Genomic DNA, 25513 nt, shown 5'->3' with positions numbered 1-25513 from the left:
AGGGAAGGAATTGAGAAAGATAAAAGAAAGTAGCACATTTGTTAGTCCTGTTGCAGGTGGGCAAAAGGTATTGAATGTCCCAAGCAATGGATGAGGCTGTGCAGTTAATGGTGTGGCAGGTTTTTTTTTAAAGATTAGATTACTTACAGTGTGGAAACAGGCCCTTTGGGCCATCAAGTCCACACCAACCCACTGAAGCGTAACCCACCCAATACCCCTACACCTAACACTACAGGCAATTTAACATTGTCAATTCACCCATCCTGCACATCTTTGGACTGTAGAAGGAAACTGGAGCAAAGCCAGAGAGAATGTGCAAACTCCACACAGACAGTCACCTGAGGCAGGAATTGAACCTGGGTCTCTGGCACTGTGAGGTAGCAGTGCTAACCACTGTGCCACCGTGCTGCCCATCGTAGGGAGTGAATGAGAGCAATGGAGTCCTACTGGCTTCGTATTCGGCTCAGATTTAGTCTGATTACACTGCTGAGGGGTACTACGTTAATGCAAGTTGTTCTTGCTGTACTTTAAAAAGCCTTTGTTATTTTATATTTTCAATGAGATCCAACTTTAAATTTCAGTTGTAGATATAAAGCTTTCATCATAGTTACACTTGGAATCACTTTTCACTTTTTCTATGGCTCCACCCCACCCACGCAAGCCCCCAACATCAATATTAACATATTCTTTTGTTGCTTGGTAACTAAAACTGTTCACAGTACTCCATGTGGTCCAACTAGCATATTACATACCATAGGTTCACCAAATAAATACAATTTTAAAGCTAAGCATGTTTTGTTATCCAAATACATAATGGGAGAATGTCTCCAGGGATCTCCCGATCTCTGTCTTAACTTCTACAAGATCAGAAGAAACTACCGAGAATACATTTTGAACCATTCATGCCATTTCTTTGGGACTGCTGAGAATGTCCCTGCCTCCCCTCCTAGCCCCATGGATATTCCAAGTGCCAGTCTCATCAACTGTTTATGGACCTCACAAGCTTATATGAATAATTCTTATATTTGTTTCGCATTTATTTTTCATGAAGAGCATTAAATTTGAAAAACTGTCCTCAGTTCAATGCAAGCAAGCAGGTTATTTTGTTGATAATGAGCATGGATTTCAAAATCATGCCACAAATAATGCAAAGCAGAATTGCATTATACGGTAATAATTCAATCATATTGACCCATACTGCATAACTGCGCACTCAACGATGTAATAAAAATACGATTATTCTGTTACATTTTCTTGGCTGAAGGCTTAGCAGCTGGTCTATTGCTAAGAAATATCAAGGAGTGAGAAAGAAAACAGTAGCAATTTCACCAGACAATACAGAAAAGACAGATCGCTTTGAATATTGCACTGGTTATTTTGAACATTGAGCAATTGAACAATAAGCAATTCAACTAACAAGCAGATTGCATATTTCAACTGTTTTATGGTGGACCAGCAAAATCATTCTCTGAAAACTTCTAACATTATCAAATAAAGTCTGAGAAATTTAAAAATGGATAAGCTGCAAAGATCAAAAAACCTTCCTGAACTGAAATAATTCAAGAAGTTGGCATTAGCACCTCATCTATAAAAAGAGTAGGTCAATAAATAGACCTGTCTCAACTGTATATTGTTTGGAAGCCAGGGCATAATTTTCCCAAATTAAAAATAACAAGTTTAAATGAGGATTTCAGTGAGAACACCAACTTATAGTTGCATTGCACCTTTAAACTTAAAGAAACGTCTTAAGGCATTTAACAGTAGCATTATAAAATCAAGGAGGTACCTTAGGAGGTATTAGATCAGAAGACTAAAAGTTAAATCAAAGAAAGGCAGATGTTAATGTATGCCTTAAAGGAGGAAAGAACACTATAGAAATGGAGAGAAGTGGGGACAGAATTCCATAATATGAGACCAAGGCAGCTAAAGGTACAGTGTAAGACAATGGTTCTGAAAGAGTTAATGTTGATGTTGCAATAGTCCAATCCAATCTGATGATGTAACATAGCCTTCAGGTGGACAATTGGGCATTTTTGCACATGGTCCCAATGGAAACATTGCTGGCTCCTGATGCTGGTAAGTATCATTGTCATGTCTTTGCAACTGGTCAAAGGAGAAACACCTTATGCCACTGACAATGAGAATTGCCAGTGACCAGGTACCTGCTCATCCCCAGACAGGTAATGACTCCATGGTGTCAGCCATGGAGAACTTTATCCAAATCCACAGGTAGATAAAAGAGCTGCAGGCAGGTTTATCACAGGCTCAAAGATCAAAGGGTTGTACTCCACCAAAACTGTTTATACCGTGCTGCCTCTAGCAAGCGAACATCTGGCTGCCTTCATGGATAGGTCGATGGCTGCCAAGCAAAACCAGGTCTAGCACCCTCAGTGTCTGTTAGATGTATGCACAGACCTGCACTCCAGCCATCAATTTGTTCTCAGAAACAACAGAAGTGCGAAAGGGAGAATGAGGCATTATGAGTTCACCCAGGTGACCCTTCTCACAAGGCAGTATGATGATGCCAGTAGGCACCCACCAGAGAAGGAACCACATGCAATTCCCTAGAAGTCTACTCACATGACACACCAGACATCCCAGGTTATTCCAACTCCAACCTGCATCCCACCCAGAATCTTGCAGGGATTTAAACTGAGAAGGCAGTACCTACATCTGGAGAGGATATGCCAGGCTTATCTGGATTTTCTAGACTCAAATACACCCAGGCTCCTTTGCCCAAAAACCTGAAGCCAACAGATTCAACTGTAGGGCAAGCCCCCTCCACCAGTTCATTCAGGATGTGGGCAAGACCATTTTGCAGATAACAATGCAGGCTTGCCCCTGATTTTGCACTTTAACATGGTTAGCACAGTCATATGACAATTATGAACAATTTAAGGTAATCCAGTCTGCAATTTCAACTTATCACAAACATCCTTCTATTGGATTTCCTCTTCTACCAGTGGGAATGGGTAACAACTTGACCAGAACTTGAGGTTAAAATTATCCAAATGTGTCTCCTCACCGTATGTCAAGGGCATGTGTCGGTAAGGTTTGAATAGGATGTTTTCTGTTATTATGCCTTTTGAACAGTCATGTTTGAAAAAAAATGTTCACTCACAAGAGCATAGACCTCATGTTCCTAAACTTATGAAGTGGATAAATGCTAAGACCAAATTTTGCAGCTTTCCTGAATTAGCATGGGGAGCTTTTATGTCAAAGACAAAACGGGATTTACTCCATTGAAATATAACTTGTGAAGACAAGGAATAAAGCGCAAGGTCTTACTAAATTATTTACTCAAATAAAGAGGGAAAATCTGTTTTGATGTTCCTACCATTTCACATGGCTGACTGAATGTCTTTTGTGTAGTGTGCAGCACTTTAAACCCTTTGAATGTATTAACATATGTTTAGCAGATGACCTGCCTGTTTGTATAAATTGCCAACACTTCCAGCTCCTCGCCTTTACATTCCTTAAGATCGAAGCTTAGAAGGCAATCCATCAGGAAATTGAAAGAGTTTAGAATTTGGCAAGTCTGGTTGCAATGCATGAAGAGGAAATAGATTTCAAGAACTTTGTGAGAAATCATGCTCACTGATATAAGGGTTAGGCAGTGAAAAGAGATCAAGATGTAAACAGATAATGTTCAGGAGATGGAGGAGTTTGATTTTCTCAACAATCAGAATTTAAATTATTTGTCAACTCTTGGTATAGTGTCAATGTTAGCAACAAGAAGAACCCTAATAAGTATTTCCAGAAACATGAACTAATCAGGACTTTGTCAATACAGATAAGCAAAGAAACAGGTTGTGTTGCACCAACCAACAGATTCTTTCAAAGAATAAATTGAAGCTTAGGAAGAGGCAACTAATTTTAAATGAAGTAAAGGAACAAAGAAACCTGTGTGATCAGATATATAGGTGAGTAAAGCAAACGCTGCAAATTAATAAACAAACAGAGTTCACGGTTTGTGAATCCAGAAACATTGAATACAAAAGCAAAGTGATCATCTTGAAGGACAGTTCTCTCAGTCTTTGGCCAACATTTCTGTCTCAGTCAACATGATCAGAAAAATTAATTAACTTCACATTTATCTCCTTGCTGTTTGTGGCCATCACCTTTGCTAACATAACAACAGTGACTACACTTTTAAACATTCCATTATCTATGAAGTCCTTCAGGGCATCCTGAGGTCATGCATATCTCGATCGAAATGTCCAATCCTTCTTTCTATGGACCATGAAAGAGAAAAAGGCAGTGGAGTGGAGACAAGATATAGTTCCTTTTGTAACAGAAAAATGCTGGGAATACTAAGATGGGCCTGCCAGCTCCACAAAGCAGGAAGAACAAGAAAAAATACTTGCACATTTATAGCCAAATAACCAGTCAAGACAGTTAATGCAGACAGGGAAAAAGAGAAAAAAAGAGCAAAATGATGAAGCCTGCATCAAGGAGTGACAAATTCACTAAGGACACTACCCATCTCCTTCTGACAGGTGGAATTTGCCAATTTTAACCATGACTATGTTTTTGGTGGCAGTTATATCATATACCATATATACTCAAGTAATAGTTGCATTTTTTGATGACTTGTTAAGGTTAAATTTGTGGAGTCGACTATTACATGGATACTATTTTTGAGGGACCGAAATTTCTGACTATCAAAATTGATACCATATCATTAACAGAAGGTCAATTGATCTCTCAACAAATAAAGGAAAATAAAATGAATTATGGTAATTCTGAAAACCCGGAGCGTTCTCAACAGCCAGCAGAGTGGAAGACTGGGAGCAGAATGGAACAAACAGCAGACTGGAAAGCTGGAGCAGGACATGATGGCCAATCAATTTACGCACACTGACTCATAAACAATGATTTGTTATCTGTGAAGAACGAGAGTCAACTTTTACATAAGATTTATGGGAACATTCCAGGTTATTTGGCCAAAAATAGGGAGTTGGCTTTTACATGAAATCAACTCTTACTCAAGTATATACAGCACCTAGGATTTGCACGTCCTGCTTCTTCAGCCTTTAGAACACAATCTTGGACAGACATTTATTGAATGAAACTCTTCCAAAAATACAGCAGCTGATATGAACATAGGAACAGGAGTAGGCCACTTAATCGTTTGAGTCTCTGCAGAGTTACATGTCAATTATTGAGCCAGTTTAGAAGAGTTTAACTAGTTATGAATCCTTTAGTAATTCACTATAATTTCTCCAGTTCCAACAGCAGGTAATGTCAAATATAAAAGGCTTATCTCCTTCTTCTAGATGTCCCCAGGTGCAACCTGAAATAACTCCACAGAAGCCTGTATCCTGTCACCAAGTCACCCTTTATTTACACATGAACAGTTCTTGACTCTAGCACTGCCTCTTCAGAGTCAGCTCTCAGAGTGTCAGAATCTCTGATCCGCCTGTTTTTTTTACGCACACTGGTCCAGCTCCCTCAACAGCCAGCTCTCAGAGTGAGAAGAGCCCCTGATAGTCCTATTTTTTCCCCACACTACCGCCTAACTGCGGTCGTGCTTATTTTTTCCCCAGTACCCATGCAGGTGTGAGAGACACAAAGTGCACGAATCTTTATTCAATTTCCACCACCAGGAAGATAGAAAAACACCCAAGTGGCCAGTGCCAAGCACTGCCCTTCACATCAAAGGGCAATACAGTGTGATCAAAACAGTGAAGGGGGGGGGGGGGGAGGGGGGGCAGGGATTAAATCAAAATAGAGTTGGAGGGGGAAATAATGCACTCCACTTCCTCCTGTTTTTATTTATTTATTTTTGTCTTTTTTTTTAAATCAAGAGGAAAGTCCTTCACACACACTGGTCCAGCTCCCTCAGAGCCAGCTCTCAGAGTCGCTAACCATGAGCCACCGTACCGCCCCAACAGTCCCCTTTTTTCCTTCTTTTTTTCACTCCAGTTTATTTTTTCTTTTTTGTTTCTTTTTCTTTAACCCCCACACTGCCGCCTAACTGCAGTAGTGCTTATTTTCCCCAGCCCCCATGTTGTGTGTGTGCAGGTGTGGCACAGTGAGAGACACAAGGTGTACGCATCTTTATTCAAATTTCCACCACCAGGAAGAGAGAAAACACCCGAGTGGCCAGTGACAAGCAGTGCTCTTCACATCAAAGGGTAATGCTGTGTGATCAAACAGTGAAGGGGAGGGCAGAGATTAAATCAAAATAGAGTTGGAGAGGGAAATAATGCACTCCACTTCCGCCAGTTTATATCTGTCAGCCAGGGCTCCCTGATTGGACCAGATTATCCGCCCTAACCAGGGATCTCATATGCTATGAGGTCTAGCTGGCTGACCTTACAATCACTGCATCACTCCCCCTCTGAGTCAAAGGATGTAGGTTGGTCCTTTTTCTTGGACAGCATCCTGGGGGCATTTTAATGCTGGGTCAGGTTCCTCCTATTCAGTGACTCTTATGAGTGACTGTGTAACGCATTGGAGCTCACCTCTTGCATCATGAGCAGCTCAGTAGAATTTCACGTTCTTCTAATGGTAAAGATGGGGGGGGGGGAGCTGCTGGCAGTAATTTTCATCCTTGTTGGCATTGTGGGCACTGTCCCACCAACGCAGCTGTGTCTTCATCCAGGTCTGGCCACCAGACACAACTTATCACCAACATCGTCAATTTGGAGACCCCTGGATGGCCCTGGTGGAGTTCCGCATCTCTTTGGCAGTGACCTTTGTTCTTCTTCCCCATAACAACATGCTACCCTTGCCTGTGAGCTGGTCTCTCCAGGCCCAAAAAGGTTTCAATTCGAGATATGACGATCCTTTGGTTTCCCTCATCACTACTAGTTTCAACAGGACTGGATCTTCTTGCACTTAAAGTCTACTATTATCAGCTTTGACTGGGATTGTGTCCTGAAAATGTAATAACATCGCAAACTCTTACATTGGGTGTACCATTGGTGGTGTATCTCCTAATGGGAGGTAGTTCAATGCATCTGCATTCGCTGAATATGGCCCAAGGTTATGGGAGGCACTGCCTTGTCCTTTTAAGCAGACCAAGTAGGAGTTTGTGATACATTATTATCACAGATTTTCATCCCTGAAGATATTGGTGGAACTTCCTAACTCTAAATCTGACTACTAATCCTTTGTCCATCTGGGCGTATTTACCTTTTACATTCACAAAAGTCTTGAATACATACACTATTCTGTGTTTATCTCCACTAGGCCACCCATGGACTAATATCACCCCAATGCTTGGAGGCATCACATGTCAATACCAGATCTTTCTTGGGATCATAGTGTGCCAACACCTTAGAGAATGATAGCTGTTTCACTGAAAGCTAGGTCTTGTCTATATGGTCATTTCTAAGGCTGACCCCTTTTTAGAAGTTAATGCAAAAGTGCCAGGATGGAGGCCAGGTTATGTATGAACTTTCCTTTATCATTTATTAGCCCAAACAATGACCTAAGCTCTTGGATGGATATAGGGGCTGGGGCACTTTGATTACCCTCACTTTATCTTCACCTGGTCTTGGTGACTCTGTATCCCAAGGAGGTCACTTGGGGGAGTCTGGAACACACATTTTCCCCTTTATAGGCATACATCTGCCTTGGAAAAATGTCTTTGGACTGTTTTCAAATTCTCTAAGTGTTCCTAATTTGTTTTCCCCTGTAATTAGAACATGATCTAGATAAATGGTAACCTGAGGTAGACTTTGCAAAATGTCCTCCATCGTCCGCTGAAAAATTGAACAGGCTGACGATACCCCAGATGGCAGTCTTGCATATTGGTACAAGCCCTTATGGGTATTAATTGGAGCATACTTCTGGTAAATCAAGGGATTGAGTATCTATCCAGCTGTGAAAAACGGTTTGCCATTAATTTAAAATCCCCACAAAGGCTAACCGACCCATCAGGATTCAAAATCAGTATAATTTGATGCTGCCCTTTCACAAACTGTATTGATTTGATGATTCTTTCACTTTCCAGATTTCTGATTTCTGCCTCCACATAAGGCAAATGGCACTAAGCAGGCCTTGCAGAATTGTGGAGTTCCTTCCTGGTCAACAAACAAAATGACCTTGGCTCCTCTGATAATCCCCTAATCTTCCTGGATGACTTCTGGGTTTTTAATTAGGACCAAACTCAGGCAGCCATTTTCTAAGTGAAAAGGTTGAGCCAAACTAGGTGAATCTCTCACAACCAATTTTGCCCCATCAAGCTTGGGGCTGAGCCTTTTCCTAATGGGATCTAAGCCTTCTACATTTCACAACAGACCAGAACCAAAGTTTTACCTTTAATCTGTAAATGTTCACTGAAATAGAGTCATAGAGTCATAGAGATGTACAGCACAGAAACAGACCCTTTGGTCCAACTTGTCCATGCCGACCAGATAACCTAAATTAACCAGATAACCATTTGCCAGCACTTGGCCCATATTTCTCTAAACCCTTCCTATTCATATACCCATCCAGATGCCTTTTAAATGTTGTGCTTGTAATAGTCTCTGCCAGTTCCTCTGTCAGTTCATTCTATACACGCACCACCCTTTGCATGAAAAGGTTGCCCCTTAGATCCCTTTATAAAACTTTCCCATTCACCCTAAACCTATGCCCTCTAGTTCTGGACTCCCCCACCCCAGGGAAAAGACTTTGTCTACTTATCCCATCCATGCTCCTCATGATTCTGTAAACCTCTATAAGGTCACTGCTCAGCCTCCGATGCTCCAGGGAAAACAGCCCCAACCTATTCAGCCTCTCCCTATAGCTTAAACCCTCCAAGCCTGGCAACATCTTTGTAAATTTTCTGAACACTTTCAAGTTTCACAACATCCTTTCTATAGGAGGGAGACCGGAATTGCACACAATATTTCCTTAGGGAAGGAAACTGCCCTCCCTACCAGGTCTGACCTACCTGTGACTCCAGACCCACAGCAATGTGGTTGACCTTTAATTTAGGGATGGGCAGTAAATGCTGGCCTAGCCAGTGATGCCCTCACCCCATGAATGAATATAAACAAATTCCAAAAGTGGCCCTTAGCCTAGTCAAGGTCTTGTGAAACCTAAGGGCTAGAGACCCGAGTGAATTTTGTTTACAACTTGTTCTGCAATCACTGATACTACTACATTAGTATCAACATCCATTAGGATGATTATTTAATCAGAGGTTTATTTTGATTGGATCTGATTTGATGTTGCTAAGCAATTTAAGTGATCCAATCCAGATATAGGTATACTTTCCAAGGTATGAAATCTCCTGGATCACAGTCTATAAATTATCTGACTCAATTTAGGTTTAGCAGGATGCTTCAGCTGTCTTGAGTCCACATACTTGCAGCAACCACAATGGATTGCAGGCCAGGATCCTGAAGAAATTTTTTATTGTTTGGCCGAGGCTTGGCTTAATTTTGGGGTTTTGCTGTGGACCGACTTAGACTCCCGCTGATCAGGATATATCCTGAGTGAGTCTGTGCAATTGACTGCAATTGTCAAGTGGTGTTCCCCAAGCTCAATTGGACTGGCGAGAATGTTCACTTCCATCAGAATACCAACAGCTCATATGATCCACTTGCTGCATTTTCCAATGATAAAGTCAGTTTGGCACTTCTACACAATTGCATCATTAATCCCACATACCAAACAGTCTCTCAGCATCTCATTAAGGGTTAAACCAAAGTCACATGCTTTTGCCAGTCATCTTAACTTAGTCAAAAATCCTGATATGGACTCCCCTGGTTCTCAAATTGCCAAGTAAAAAAATGAAAGCTTCTCAGGATTAGAGGAGGTTTGGGGTCACAATATTCCTTAACTATGTCCATTAATTCTTGAAAGATTTCTGTGTATGGTGCATCAGGGCAAGTTAGGCTGCTAATAACAGAAAAAGTCACGGCTCCACAGACTGTTAAATGAATTACTTGTTGCTTTTCATCTGCCACTATGTTAGCTGCCAGGGAAAAAAAAAATATGCATTCTTTCCACACACTGAATGGCAGGGTCAAACAAGTCCAGCTTCCAAACAAAGACATAATATATGAACTGCTTACTCCAACTCAAAGACGATTGTTGTGAGTGAGTATCAGTGGGAACATGTTTTACTCTAATTGCCATTAAAGTAACTCCACAGGGGCCAGTATCCCATCACCAATTTACCCATTATTTATGCATGAAAAGTCTTTGACTCTAGTGTTTGCCTGTTCAGAGTCAGCTCTCAGAGTGCCGGAATCTCTGACAGTCTTTTTTTTAAATCAGTCAGCCAAGGCTCCCTCTTTGCAGCAGATTAACAGCTCAAATCAAGAACACTTTTCCATGAGGTCTAGCTGGCTGACCTCATCACAATCACTACACAACCTGCTTTACAATGATCTTGCTAAATGGTATAGCAGGCTCAAAGAGCCAATTGACCTGCTCCTGCTCCTATTTCTACTGTTCTTATCTAAATGCTACAGAGGTTCAAGATCAAATATCTATTATATACTCTGCTTCCCTAAGCTGCGAAGTGTGATTGGTTATCTCAGAAACATTTAAGCATTTTTACCCTGTAAGATGGATGTTTAAATATTAGCATTAATTCGAACAAGCCCAGTCACGAAAGGCATCCATAGAGGAGATGTACTTTGACTCAATTTATCTCTTTTGAATAAATATGCAAAATAAAAAATGACCAAAAAATACTATTGATATGCAGTTGCACTTCAATTTCCTCAGGATCAATATTCCTGTAACAACCAATTATTCTCAAAGATCACAAGAGTAATCAAATGCAAGTGTCCGTGCATAGTTTGAAAAACTACAAAATCATTTTGTTCTCTGACAAACTGACACCATAATCAAGAAGCTAGGCTGTAAACAGCATTTGGAATTTAATTTCAATTTAGTTGATCAGCAGCTCCAAATACTTATCCATTTTTAATTCAAAAGAGTGCAGAATCTAATTTTTTTTAAAAAACCATGTTGTTACCCAACCCTTATTTTAATGCTTTCAGCAAGGATAATTGTGATAAAACACAGCTCCAAGAAACACTTTGAACTACTGAATTATTAATTTTCAGGAACAAAAGTACCTTTTATAAAATTCTTAAAATAAACATTTCAAAATTCTGTAAAAGTTTGTTTTATTATTCTTTAAATCAACATCACTATGCTACTGTGCAATTTTTTCTTAGAAGTTGCACAACACTACAAATTTGTTCTGGTTATAGTCAATAACACCAATCAAAATAATTAGAGCTGCCAAAGAAAATCACTGTGATTTAAATCCATTTAGGTTTGGAGATGTTGAAATGGAACATTTGGTGAATTGAATTTAAATTAAATTGAAAGAAATTGCATTTTATGTTTGTCGTAGCGCACACAACCATTCTGTCAATCATGACATTATAATCCATGTTAGGGGATCTCAGGTAGATTTTTTTTGTCATTTAAAAGTCAAACTGAGGACATCCTTTCTTGCTGAGTAGCTTTCATGTTAAGCTCAATTTGTGCAGAAAGACAAAATAAAGTGGATAGAATAGTAATTATTTTGCAGGCAAGGGGGGGGGGGGCTTGTGTTCCATTTTAAATTAATTAATTTTGCTTCAATAGTTGTCGTTGCAGACATTCCCACATCTCATCCATTCCAACCACTTTTAAGAGGTCATGATTTGGAGTTGCTGGAGTTGGACGGAGGGTACAAAGCTAAAAATCACAGAACACCAGGTGATAGACCAACAGATTTATTTGATTTATTTGTAAGCGCTAGCTTTCAGAGCACTGCTCCTTCATCAGGTGGTTGTGTGAAGTAGCAGCGCTCTGAAAGCTAGTGCTTCCAAATAAACCTGTTGGACTATAATCTGGTGCTGTGTGATTTTTAACTTTTAAGAGGGTTTGAAACATTCAGGAATTTATTTAATCCTCTCTGCCTCTTCAGAGCTTTTATTTTCTCTAAATCTTTTCTAAAATCTATGTTTTTCACCAAGCTTTTTGCCATGTACCCTGCAGTATATTGCAAAATATGAGCTTTTTGTTATATTGTTCTCTCTGTTGGACAGGTGTATAAATAAACTTGTTCAATGATAGCTGCCTGTTGTGAATCCACTTGGTGGGTTTCATTTTTCTTCTCAGTATAATAGGCTTTAAAAAGTGGGTAAAATTATATTTTACCTTTTGTTCAAGACATTAAACATTGAAAAATATTGTCGCATAAATTTTGAAACTCCAAAACTTGACTTTGTATGTTTGAGGAATTAAAAATTTGCACTTAATGTTCAGATGTACAGTAAGTCTGCATGGCACGTGATTTTTCAAAAAGAATTGAAAACGTAGTTGCGGTCAACTGGGGAATTCAACCTTAACAAAGAAGACTGAAGTAATTATCGATGAGGATTGCAGATGATACAGTGAAAAAATGGGAGATGAGAAGGAAATAAATACTTGCCATACAATATTGGATTCAGATGATTTTAAGGTGATGTCTGATCAATGTTGCCCATGAAAGCCCAGTATTTGGATTATTATGAAATAGTGAGATGCTGGAATCATTTTATGGCAGGACAATGAATGAGGTTTCACTGAGAATTGCATTCCATGAAAGAAAGAAGTTTCCATGTGAGACTTTCTTCAATTAATAAACACTTTTGTCATGGTGGATAAAACACTGATTTAAAAATCAACTTGAGAAACATCTTTGTTGGAGGACTAAAAAAGAATAAAATCCAAACCAAGTTTTTACACAAAGACTATTGTGCTAATTATAGGTAGAAAGATGCTGCTATGTTTCCTCTTCCCTTGATTCGGCCAAAGGACCTATTTGGTTAGTGATAGAGGAACAGCTACATGGAGTCTTAACTAGAGGAGGGTCTTGGCTGAAAAAAATATAGTTAATTGCACAATAGCAATTAGATACAAATTCCATCAGTTAGTTTGTTATATTGTTGCTATTGAGACACACAGATGGGATAACTGTCCCATTTGAGATCTAAACCTACTCTCTCGATTTCCTCACTGAAGACACCATGACACCCTCACAGAGTCAGAGAGTCACACAGCACGGAAACAGACCTTCCAGTCCAAACAGTCCATGCTGAACATCATCCCAAACTAACCTAGCCCCACCTGCCGACTGCTGGCACATATCCCTCCCCTCCAAACCTTTCCTATTCATGTACTTATCTGTATGTCTTTTAAATATTGTAATTGTTCCCACAACCACTACCTCGGGAAGTTCATTCCACACACAAACCACCCTCTGTGTAAGAAATTTGTCCCTCATGTCTTTTTAAAATCTTTCTCCCCCTCACTTTAAAAATATGCCTCTTGTCTTGGGATCCCCCATCCCAGGGAAAAGACAACTGGCATTAATTCTATCCATATCTCTCATTATTTCATAAACTTCTATTCAACCTCCTCTGGTCCAGTGAAAAAAGTCCCAGCCTATCCAGCCTTTCCTTATAACACAAATCTTCCATATCTGACAACATTCTGGTAAATCTTTTCTGAACCCTCTCCAGCTTTATAATATCCTTCCTATAATTGGGTGACCAGATCTGGACACATTATTACAGAAAAGGCCTCACCGATGCCCTGTATAACCTCAACATGTCTTCACAACTCCTAGATTCAAAGGACTGAGCAATGAAGGCAAGTGTGCCAAATGTCTTTTTAGCCACCCTGCAGATAGGATAGAGTTTAATGCAGTCTCCATCTCTAGACCTTTCAGAACCATTACGCCCACCATTGATGTGCAATGATGCTACAGCCAGAATGAAATGGCAGAAAGAAATATTTGCAAAATGCCAAAGGAGTTCTTTACTGAGCCAGCAGGAAAGTCAAGATTCCAGTAGGTCCTGGAAAAGGCAGTCAAGGTCACAGTCTCACAATCGGAAATTTAAATACTGCCCTTGACACTGCTATCCAAATGGCCCCAGCTCCTGTCAAAGTGCTATACCTGTGGGAAAATCAGTCATAACCAGAAGATGTGTAAGGGTAAGTCTTCCTCCAACTCATGATGAAATTCCTGATGACAGCCATGCACTGATTTGAGGTGTGGTAGATCAAAAGCTGAATCAGGAGTCTGGGAATCCTCAAATGTGCCTTCGATAATATGTCAACAGAAGGTGATGTTATTAAGCAGGGCGATCAAGAGTCAGACAGAGATCAACAGAAATGATACAAGGAGAATTAGACCAATAGGGCTAAAGAAAAGATTTCAATACCCACAGTGGAAATGAAAGTCAGATATTCACACTTTACTTTCATCATCAGTGAAGTAGCTGCAGCAGTGTCGGGTATAGAAAGTAAGTAAAAGTAAACAAAAACTGAAATGTAACAGAACTCACTTGTGGAGCAAAGAGAGTCAGGGTCTTTGCTTAAAAAAAAATCAATTGACATCACTATACAAACCATCAAGTGGGAATAGTAATGAAAATCAACGTTCAGGTATGACACACATCCAGAGACAATGAGAAAGCATGTAAAGCTAAAGGAAATTTAAGGAAATAGCCAGATAGAAAAGAAAATCCAATTGATTAATTGAAAATATGCAGAAAGGAAGAAGAAAGTTGCTATTTTCATGGCTTCTTATAAATGAAGTAAATCATGTACTGGTGCTAAGAGAAAGTTTTTTTTTAACATAAATTACTTAGATATTATGAATCATATGTGCTTTTTGCTTAGAATTGAAACATGTCTGATGAATAAACTTTCAGGTATTGTTATGTTATTTAGCCATTTATATTCTGGGAAGTTATGTATAGGTGTAACTTCGAATTTTAATGTATAGGTTCTTCATCTTTTAAATTGGAAAAGTGTGGTTTTTTTTGCGAAGAGGGTATTACTGAGTCAATCACATTGCTCTGATTCTTGAGTCATTTGTGGCTCAGATTATGTAAGGGTGACAGGTTTTCATCCTTAAAGGAAACTGGTGAACCAGAAGGATCTTCACAACAATTGACAATGGTTGCTCTGAGGCTAACTTTCAGTTCCAGACATTAATGTTATTGAATTCAAATTTCACTGTTTATCATGGTAAAATTCAACTCCAGAACATCAGAGCCTGCGATGGATTACTAGTCCAGTGATACATCACTACATCACCACCTTCCTTGAAAATCTGGCTACTGAAAATTGTTTTTGATGGCAATTGTAGTTTAAATGTGCAGCTGCTCCTGTAATCCAGGAAGTATAAATAAATCTTGTTAAGTGCCTTATTAAAGCTATAGCTTAGCTCAATGCGATTCAGCTTTCCATTCCACTAAAAACATCAAACAAAGTAGAAATCAAGAAAACTCAGCATGGAAAGCAGAGTGGGTACTCAGAGGGTTCAGATCACTGCTTGTTCTGAATTATCTCCATGTTGTCTTTGACGAAAGTGGCGCCAACCACCCACTCCTCACTTCTACACAAATTGACATCGAGTATTTGTCAAGTTCTCATGAAATGCATTGCAGGCTGCTTCAGTATTGAAAGGCTGTGGCAGGGATACCAAAAGGCACCCAGCTCAAGGATTTGACCAGGCAACATCTCAGGGCTGCTTGCTTGCTTCATTATCACTTGTACACTTAGGGCCCACGTGCATGCTCACAATATCCGTGTCTTGCCGTGCATTGACTTGCTGTGACAATAAGTGCAGAACAATTGAGGGAAGATATTGCAGTCAATATGGGAGTGGGAGAACATGAAGCTTATTGGACGTGGGTGCAGTATCTAAGATATAGCGAGTGCGAGGTAGCTGATTATGAGTGCAGCTGTCAGCCTGCTGGTGCTTTGAAGTTCATTGATTTCCTAATGCTACCGCTGACTGTTCCTCCAAACGTGGAGACAGCTCTGACATAGTTGGTGATCTCAGACCATAGTGTGGAGGTAAAGCCTCCTCTGCTAGCCTTCTAGGATGAGGACGGCTCTCCTCTGCACAACCCCTTTGACTAAGTGTTGTCATAGAATAGTGGTGCCATCTTCCCCTTCTCTGGCATGTTCAGAATCTTTCCATTGCCAAACAGGGATGTTTTGCAGTGCCTGTACTTGTCCAGGTGCACAGCAGTCTTTTAAAGTTGACATGGGTACAAGGGATCCTGTTTTCTTGGCAGATATCCACTAGGTGGCAGTTTATTTTGGGAACGACATTTGATAATTTGAGGATGGAGTCAAACATGAGGGACATTATAAGGATGGTGTAGACAGTTAATGTGGTGAGTTTGGCAAGATAAAGTAAGAAATCTTGCAAGAGCTTGCAACAAAATCCCTTCAAAACATATGGTGCAACTTGGACTGAGCCAAAAAAGTTAAGCTCAGCTCAAACTCTTTGCTTGTCAATTCCATCTCTTGGAAATGAATCCCAGTGCTAGGTAGGTTGTTTTGCCAGTTTTGTTCATCCCCACAGCCTCTGTTTAATGCCTTGCATGGTGGTAACCCTGGAATTCTTTGTTTGTCTGCTACAAGGTTATTTAGTGGATATGTGGCCTATATCATTGGATTCTGCTGTTCAGTCCATTGAAACTGGATATATTAACAAAGAGCAGAAACCATAAGAAGCAGCTCAGTAAAATGTGACAAAAGTAAAGAACGCAGGCTGTGGGGTTGAGTTGGTAATTTGGGGAACGTTTATAATTATTCTGAAGTACTACAACCTTAATAATGAGTAGAAAAAGGAAGTCCTCAGCTTTAATTTTTTGGATGAGTGCATTCAAATATCTAAATGATTTTAATTGGAAAGCACTTACAAACTGGAACATTTGATGTTTACTCTTGTTTTTAAAAAGCTATTAATATTGTAATATAAATTTGATGTAAATTTGCTTTAAGATTTATTTCAGTGCAGCTATTTAATTAATCAGACATTGAGATTAAATCCATCCATGTTCCAAATATGAACCTGAATAAACAATGTTTAATTCAGTAAAATACTGGGAATTGCATCGTACACATTTTCAGCAATTGTGTTCAGGCTGTCAATTTCACCTTCATCGTTTTTCGAAGCTTATGTGTAAGTTTTATCAGAAAATGACCAGAATCTTGAATGCTTAATCTAAGCTGAGAACCAATACTAGCCCAATTGTATATTGTCACAGGTGCCTTCTCTGGTCCGAGGTTTTAAACTATGAATCCATCTGCTCTTTATGTCAATACGATGTTACATTCAAAATAGAGCAGGATGTCTCTCTTCCTGCCTCAGGCAATTGCTATTTCTCAACTCCTGTCACCAGAGCAGGTTAATTAGTGTGCCGGTATTTTCCCAATGTATTAAATCACCATTTTAATTATCTCATTTCCAAAGGCTTCCCATTTTCCAGTCGTCCCTTTACTTGCGAACATCTACCCCCAGTTAGCTTTTGAAGGTTCTTGCCTAATGCCGACAAGATTAGCCTCCCTCCAATTTAGAACTTCAACTTTTAGATCTGGTCTATCCTTTTCCATCACTATTTTAACACAAGTAGAATTATGGTCGCTGGCCCCAAAGTGCTCCCCACTGATAGCTCAGTCACCTGACCTGCCTTATTTCCCAAGAGTAGGTTTTGCACTTTCTCTAGTCGGTACATCCACATACTGAATCCAAACATTTTCTTGTAGACCCTTAACAAATTCCTCCCTTAATACTATGGCAGTCCCAGTCTATGTTTGGAAAGGTAAATTCCCCTATAAAAACCACCCTAGTATTCTTACAAACAACTGAAATTTCCTTACAAATTTGCTTCTCAATTTGTCGCTGTGTATTAGGGGGTTTATAATACAATCTCAATTAGGTGATCATCTCTTTCTTATTTCTCAGTTCAACCTAAATAACTTCCCTGGATGCATTCCCAGGAATATTACCTCTAAGTACAGCTGTAGTGCTATCCCTTATCACAAATGCTACTCCCCCTCCTCTCTTGCCTCACTTTCTATCCTCCCTGTAACATTGGTATCCTGGAACATTAAGCTGCCAGTCCTGTCCATCCCTGAGCCATGTTTATGCAATTGCTATGATATCCCAGTCTCATGTTCCTAATCATGTACTGAGTTGAATGTCTTCCCTGTTAGGCCTCTTGCATTGAAGTAAGTACAGCTTAATTTATCAGTCTTACCTTGTTCTCTGCTTTGTTCCTGCCTGCCCTGACTGTTTGACTTGTTCCCTTTCCCAACTGTACCAGTCTCAAACTGTACCAGATTGATCTCTTTCCTCATTATTTCCTTGGGTCTCCCCCACCCCCCCACCACCTTATTAGTTTCAATCCTCCTGAGCAGCTCTAGCAAATCTCCCTGCCAGTATATTAGTCCCCTTCCAATTCAAGTGCAATTCGTCCTTCTTGTACAGGTCACTTCTACCTCAGAAGAGATTCTAATGATCCAAAAATGTGAAGCCTTCTCTCCTGCACCAGCTGCTCAGCCACACACTCATCTGCTCTATCCTCCTATTTATACCCTCAGTAGCTCGTAGCACTGGGAATAATCCAAATATTACCACCGTCAAGGACCTCATTTTTAAATTCCTGCCTAACTTTCTATATTCTCCCATCAGAAGCTCATCCTTTTCCCTTCCTATGTTATTAGTTCCAATATGTACAATGACCTCCTGCTGGTCCCTCTCCCCTTTGAAAACATTCTGCACCCTCTCTGAGATATCTTTGATCCTGGCACCAAGGAGACAACACACCATTCTGGTTTTTCGCTGCTGGCCACAGAAACATCTGTCTGTGCCTCTGACTAGAGAGTCCCCATCACAATCAACTGCTTGGAACCCAACATACTCCTCATTATGATGCCAGAAACTTGGCTGTTCATGCTACATTCCTCTAAGAGTCTATCACCCCCTACATTTTCCAAAACAGCATACTTGTTTGAAATGTGGATAGCCACAGGAGACTCTTGAACTACCTGCCTACCTCCATTAGCTTTCCTGGAGTTAACCCATCTATGTGACTGTTCCTGCAGCTTTTCTCCCTTCTTATGACTGCTATCCATCTCACCCCCTCGCTCTTGCAATTCCTTATTGCCTCTAACTGCTGCTTCAACTGATCCATGCAATCTGAAAGGATTCACACCCAAAAAGACTTCCTGCAGACATAAGCATTAGTAACATGGAAACGCTCCTTAAACGCTCACCTATCACTCTACTAAAGGCCATCTTTGCTCCTTCACAATCTACAAACCCAGAAAACAGCAACATCGTTTTACTCTAAAAATCAATGCTCCTGGCTAACTTAGTACTTATGGTTTATATTTTTAAAATTTAATCAATTAATTAATTTATGGGCGGCACGGTGGCACAGTGGTTAGCACTGCTGCCTCACAGCGCCAGAGACCCGGGTTCAATTCCCGCCTCAGGCGACTGACTGTGTGGAGTTTGCACATTCTCCCCGTGTCTGCGTGGGTTTCCTCCGGGTGCTCCGGTTTCCTCCCACAGTCCAAAAGATGTGCAGGTCAGGTGAATTGGCCATTGCTAAATTGCCCGTAGTGTTAGGTAAGGGGTAGATGTAGATGTAGGGGTAGGGGTAGGGGTATGGGTGGGTTACGCTTTGGCGGGGCGGTGTGGACTTGTTGGGCCGAAGGGCCTGTTTCCACACTGTAAGTAATCTAATCTAATCTAATCTAATCTAATCTAATATAATCAAGAAAGAACCCACTCTACTCACTACAGTAGACTTACAGCAAGGTTACACCTTAAAAGCTATGCACTTATCTGCTCCTGTGCTGTGAGCTCTCTCCAAGATCAGCTGTGAATTTCACTGTTTGTTAATTTTTCCTCGACACACTCTGATATCCAGAAATACTTGAACTCAAACAGCAAAGGCAGTAACTGTGCAGATTCCCTGCTGTGTCAGTTTGCAGTGTAGGTTTCTTTCTCTCTCTTCCTCAGTGACCATATGGTCACTGCCTTTTGTCTGTCTTCCTCCTTTTAAAAGTGCAGTTGTTTTGATCTTTTTTCCTCACAATTTACAAAACAATGCAACTGCATATAAAACAGTAATTGCTGCTCCCAGAATTTCAGGAAATCACCTCCAACACCTAAAGTACCTCAAAAAAGGAGCAACTCGTACAACCTCAATTTTTTTTCCTGTCCTCTCCCTTGGATTACCCAGAATTCTAGTAACTTCTGTGAAAGTTTCACTCCATAACTGTTGCCTTTATTGTTTAATATATGGATCTTCTATGTGTCTGTATTGACACTATTGAGGGTGTAAGTAATTATAACTGGAGAATAAGCAACCTAGAAGTGATAAATACCTGTAACTTGTGTCTTCAATGCAGCAGCAGTGGTTTAGCGTGAATAAAATGATATGAGGCCATTGCAGACATAAGTCAATACTCAAAGCAATAATTTGCTATGGCACCAGTTGTAAGGCCCTTATGACAGTTGTAGTGTTCTCTACATCTGAGTGAGGTTTCTAAGATTCATGTCCCACCCCTCCAACCGCAATGAGGACAGAACCCCCCCCCCTCCCCACCCCAGCCCCCCGCCGGTCCTCACCTTCCACCCCACCAACCTCCATATACATCGCATCATCCGCCAACATTCCCACCACCTACAAATGGACCCCACCAGGAGAGATATATTTCCCTCCCCGCCCCTATCTGCTTTCCATAAAGACCGTCCCCTCCATGACTACCAAAACAGGTCCATGCCACCCAACTGCAGCCCAACCTCCCCACCCAGCACCTTCCCTTGCCACCACAGGAATTGCAAAACCTGTGCCCACACCACCCCCCTCATCTCTGTCCAAGACCCCAAAGGAGCTATCCGCATCCAACAAAGCTTCACCTGCACTTCCACACGTCATTTACTGTATCCGTTGCTCCCGATGTGGTCTCCTCTACATTGGGAAGACTGGACGCCACCTAGTAGAGCCATTCAGAGAACATCTCCTGGACACTTCAACTCCCCCTCCCACTCTGCCGAGGACATGCAGGTCCTGGGCCTCCTCCGTCGCCACTTCTTAACCACCCGATGCCTGGAAGAAGAATGCCTCATCTTCCGCCTCAGAATCCTCCAACCCCATAACATCAATGTGGACCTCACCAGTTTCCTCATTTCCCCTCCCCCCACCTTAACCCAGATCCAACCTTACAGCTCAGCACCGTTCTCATGACTGTTCCACCTGTCAATCTTCCTTCCCACCTGTCCGCTCCACCCTCCTCTCTGACCTATTGCCTTCACCCCCACCTCCATCCATCTATTACACTCTCAGTTACCTTCTCCCTAGCCCCAGCCCCTCCCATTTATCTCTCACCCCTACTCCCGAGGCTCCCAGCCTCATTCCTGATGAAGGACTTTGGCCCGAAATGTCATTTTTCCTGCTACTTGGATGCTGCCTGACCTGCTGTGCTTTTCTAGCACTACACTAATCTTGAATCTAATCTCCAGCATCTGCAGTACCCACTTTCACCTTGGAGGGATATGGGCCAGGGCAGACAGGGTGGGACTAGTTTAGTTTGGGATTACGTACAGCACAGACTGATTGGACCAAAAGGTCTGTTTCCATGCTGTATGACTCTATGAATATGACTAGGACAGTATGATCCCTGTGAATTCTCTGCTATAGTTTAAACAAAACAGATAGCAGCTCCAAGATATTTTTGAGGGCGGAGGTACGGGACGTGGATGAGATGCGTTGGAGGGCATCTTCAACCACGTGGGATGGGAAATTGCGATCTTTAGAGAGGGAGGCTATTTGGCATGTTCTGTGCTGAAACTGGTCCTCTTGGGAGCAGATGTGATGGAGGCAGAGGAATTTGGAATAAGGGATAGCATTTTTGCAGGAGGCAGGGTGGGAGGAGATGTAATCCAGGTAGCTGTTGGAGTCGGCGGGTTTGTAAAGAATGTCAGTGTTGAGTCCGTCACTGTTGATGGAGTCCACGAAGGGGAGTTAAGCTTCAGAGATGATCCAGGTGAATTTAAGGTTGGGGTGGAACGTGCTGGTGAAGTGGACAAACTGTTCAACCTCCTCGAGGTGGCGCCGATGCAGTCATCAATGTAGTGGTGGAAAAGGTAGGGAATGGTACTGGTGTAACTCCAGAAGATAGACTGTTCTACGTAGCAGACAAAGAGGCAAGTATAGCTGGGGCCCATGCGGGTGCCCATGGTTACCCCCTTTGTCTGGAGGAAGTGGAAGGATTCGAAGGAGAAATTGTTGAGTGTGAGGACCAGTTCAGCCAAATGAATAAGAGCGTTAGTGGAAGGGTATTGGTGGGGTTGTCGAGACAGAGAGAAGAGGAGGGTTTGGAGACCCTGGTCTTCTGCCATCTACAAACAGATCCCACCACCAGAGATATATTTCCTTCCCCATCCCTATTTGCTTTCTGTAAAGACCATTCCCTCTGAGACTACCTGGTCAGGTCCACACCTCTAAACAGCCCATCCTCCCCTCCCAGCACCTTCCCCTGCCACCACAGGAATTGCAAAACCTGCACCCACACCTGCCCCCTCACCTCTGTCCGAGGCCCCAAAGGAGCCTTCCACATCTATCAAACTTCACCTGCACTTCCACACATGCCATTTACTGTATCCATTGCTCCAGATGCAGTCTCCTCTACACTAGGGAGACTGGACACCTACTCGCAGAGCGCTTCAGAGAACATCTCTGGGACACCGGTACCAACCAAACCCATCGCCCCATTCCCCAAACATTTCAACTCCCCCTCCCAGTCTGCCAAGGACAGGTAGGTCCTGGGCTTCCTCCATTGTCACTCCCTTACCACCTGACGCTTGGAGGAAGAAATTCAGCTTCAGAACTCTTCAACTCCAGGGCATTAATGTAGATTTCACCAGTTTCCTCATTTCCCCTCCCCCCACCTTACCCCAGTTCTAACCTTCCAGCTCAGCACCATCCTCATGACCTGTCCCACCTGTCAATCTTCCTTCCCACCTATCCGCTCCACTCTCCTCTCCAACTTATCACCTTCACCCCCACCTCCATCCACCTACTGCATTCTCAGCTACCTTCTCCCCAGCCCCACCCCCCCCACCCATTTATCTCTCCACCCCCTGAGGCTCCCAGCCTCATTCCTGATGAAGGGCCTTGGCCCGAAACGTCAATTTTCCTGCTCCTTGGATGCGGCCTGACCTGCTGTGCTTTTCCAGCACTACCCTAATCTTGACCCATATTCCTCCAAACTTATCTTATTCATGTATCCATCCAAATGTCTTGCAAACTTTGCAATTGAGGACATATGAGCTCAAAGATATATTTTCCCAACAATCACAATAACTGCTATTGAACAGCAATGACAGAATTTTTAGTGGCCATTCCATTGTCTACAGATTGCACATTGGCCATTTCTTTTTAGAAGCCATCAAGCATGGATGAAAACAAGTCATCTTGGATCCTGAAATACTGCCTAAAAAGTAGCATCTATGTCATTTCAAAACAACAATCAATTCTGTTTTAGATATGCTAATAGACTCTACTTTTTCTTCCTAAAATGTCACACATTTTAACACTGTGTTCTCCTTGAAGTAATATGCGTGGACTGGCAGTGGAACCTCTGGGTTGAAGTTTAGGCTCGTGTGAAGGATAGCACTATATTTCGCGATCTTTGGTGAAGTATGTTAGCTCATCTTCACATTTCTGGTTTGAAGGTCTAGTCCCATACAAATGTTACACAAAAGATCACCTTAATATTATGAACTACCATTTGTAATTTCAGAACATACATTTCCTCTAATAATAAGAAGCAGCATTTTATGTCCTTGATTTTGAACTTGGTAGATGACACCACTTTCAAAGGTAATGGTTCTAACTCATTGTTGTTCTGTACTTTGCTGTTACTGCTTCCCAAATAATGATTTTAACATACGTTGAGCTTACAGTTGAGGTTAGCAAATTATTGTGACAAGCCAGAATATTCCCACCTAATAGTCATTATTTTCCATTCATGTTCTGAAGAAGTAATATGCTAAGGGGAGGCAGTAGTGTGGCGGTAATATCACTGGACTAGGAATCCAATGGACAAATGATCTCCGAGCACAGGTTTGAATCTCACCATGGTAATGGGTGAAATTTAAATGCAATAAAAATTTGGAATAGAACTATGGAGTGGCACGGTGGCTCAGTGGTCAGCACTGCTGCCTCCCAGCACCAGGGTCCCAGGTTCAATACTAGCCTTGGGCAACTCTCTGTGTGGAGTTTGTACATTCTCCCTGTGTCTGTGTGGGTTTCCTCCCACACTCCAAAGATGTGCAGGTTAGGTGAATTGCCCATAGTATTAGGTGCACTAGTCAGAGGGGAATGGGTCTGGATGGGTTACTCTTTGGAGGGTTTGGTTGGGCTGAAAGGCCTGTTTCCACACTGTAGGGAATCTAATCTAAACTGTAATCATTGTCAATTGTTGTAAAAACCCATCTGCTTCATTCTGCCATCCTTACTTAATCTTGCCTACATATGACTCACATCAATTTGGTTGCCTCTGAAATGGCCGTAACAAGGGACAATTAGCAATGGACAATAAATGCTGGCCCAGCCTGCAAGGTCCACATGCATGAAGTATAAATCACATGCAGTTCAGTTGGAGATACCACCTCTCTGTGAGTAATTTTTCAGATTGTTTGGTGTATAAAATAATTGCTTTACATTTATGTACTTGTGAAATGTCTGCTTTTGGTATACATTAGATGGTAACAGGTGGGAAGTTTTCCCCACAGCATGATGGGTCTGTTACATTTGGTGGGTTTCATTACATTTGCCTGAAGTTAACAATTATATGCATTTTCTCTGTCAATATGACCACATCTACAGGTATTAGAGTGACTTAAGGTACTCATGATATATCACCTGTTTGGAGTAATGACAATTTCTGCCTTGTTTATTTTTTCTGCATCATTGCTGTCTCCAATGTCAGATTTAGGTTTAATCGCAGGCATTTAATCAGTCTGTCATCTGATAGATCCATCGGTTGCTTGTCATTTATCAGTTCTGCTCAGGCTACAACATGGAAGCATGTACAACCATCTGCTCACACCTGAAGCTTAAAACTACTGCAGGCTCCCCGAAAATATTTTGTGATCGATGTGTTTAGATGTATTATGGCTTACCTCCATTGCCATTCCATCCTGAGATAGGACTTGAACCTGGAGCCTCTGGTCCAGACACTACTACTCCAAAACAATCCTCTAGAGGTCAGCTCCAGCTTTCAATTTTATTAACTAAACTTGAATTCTTGTAGTAACCATGATCGGATTTGAACCCATGTCCCCAGAGTCATTACCATATTGCCATTGTCTTCCCAGACGTAGACTATTCTTTCCTAATTAGGAATCAAATTTGTGGCCACAGAGGAGAAACCATCAAATTCTGACCACAAGCCTATCAGGAACATGAAAATCCCACTGCACTTGGTATTCCTGGGAGTGTCCCATCAAAATACTAACCAGGCCTGAGTCTGTGTAGTTTCCAAGATCTGATGATACCAAGGATTTTCAGCCAAGTATTATAAGGATGACTGTTTTGTGATCCTCTGCAATCCTCTGCTCATCAGCTGAGCTACTAAAGGAAAGCCTTTACAAGATCCTTAAGCTTGCATTTTATGTTAATGAAATTTAGCTCCATTATGAATCAAATAATGTTGCCATTAACCCACTGAAATTTTCCATCAT

Source organism: Chiloscyllium punctatum, chromosome 45 (assembly GCF_047496795.1).
Source record: "Chiloscyllium punctatum isolate Juve2018m chromosome 45, sChiPun1.3, whole genome shotgun sequence".
Taxonomy (NCBI): domain Eukaryota; kingdom Metazoa; phylum Chordata; class Chondrichthyes; order Orectolobiformes; family Hemiscylliidae; genus Chiloscyllium; species Chiloscyllium punctatum.
The sequence above is the reverse complement of the archived record's forward strand: the minus strand, read 5'-3'. Positions refer to the sequence as shown.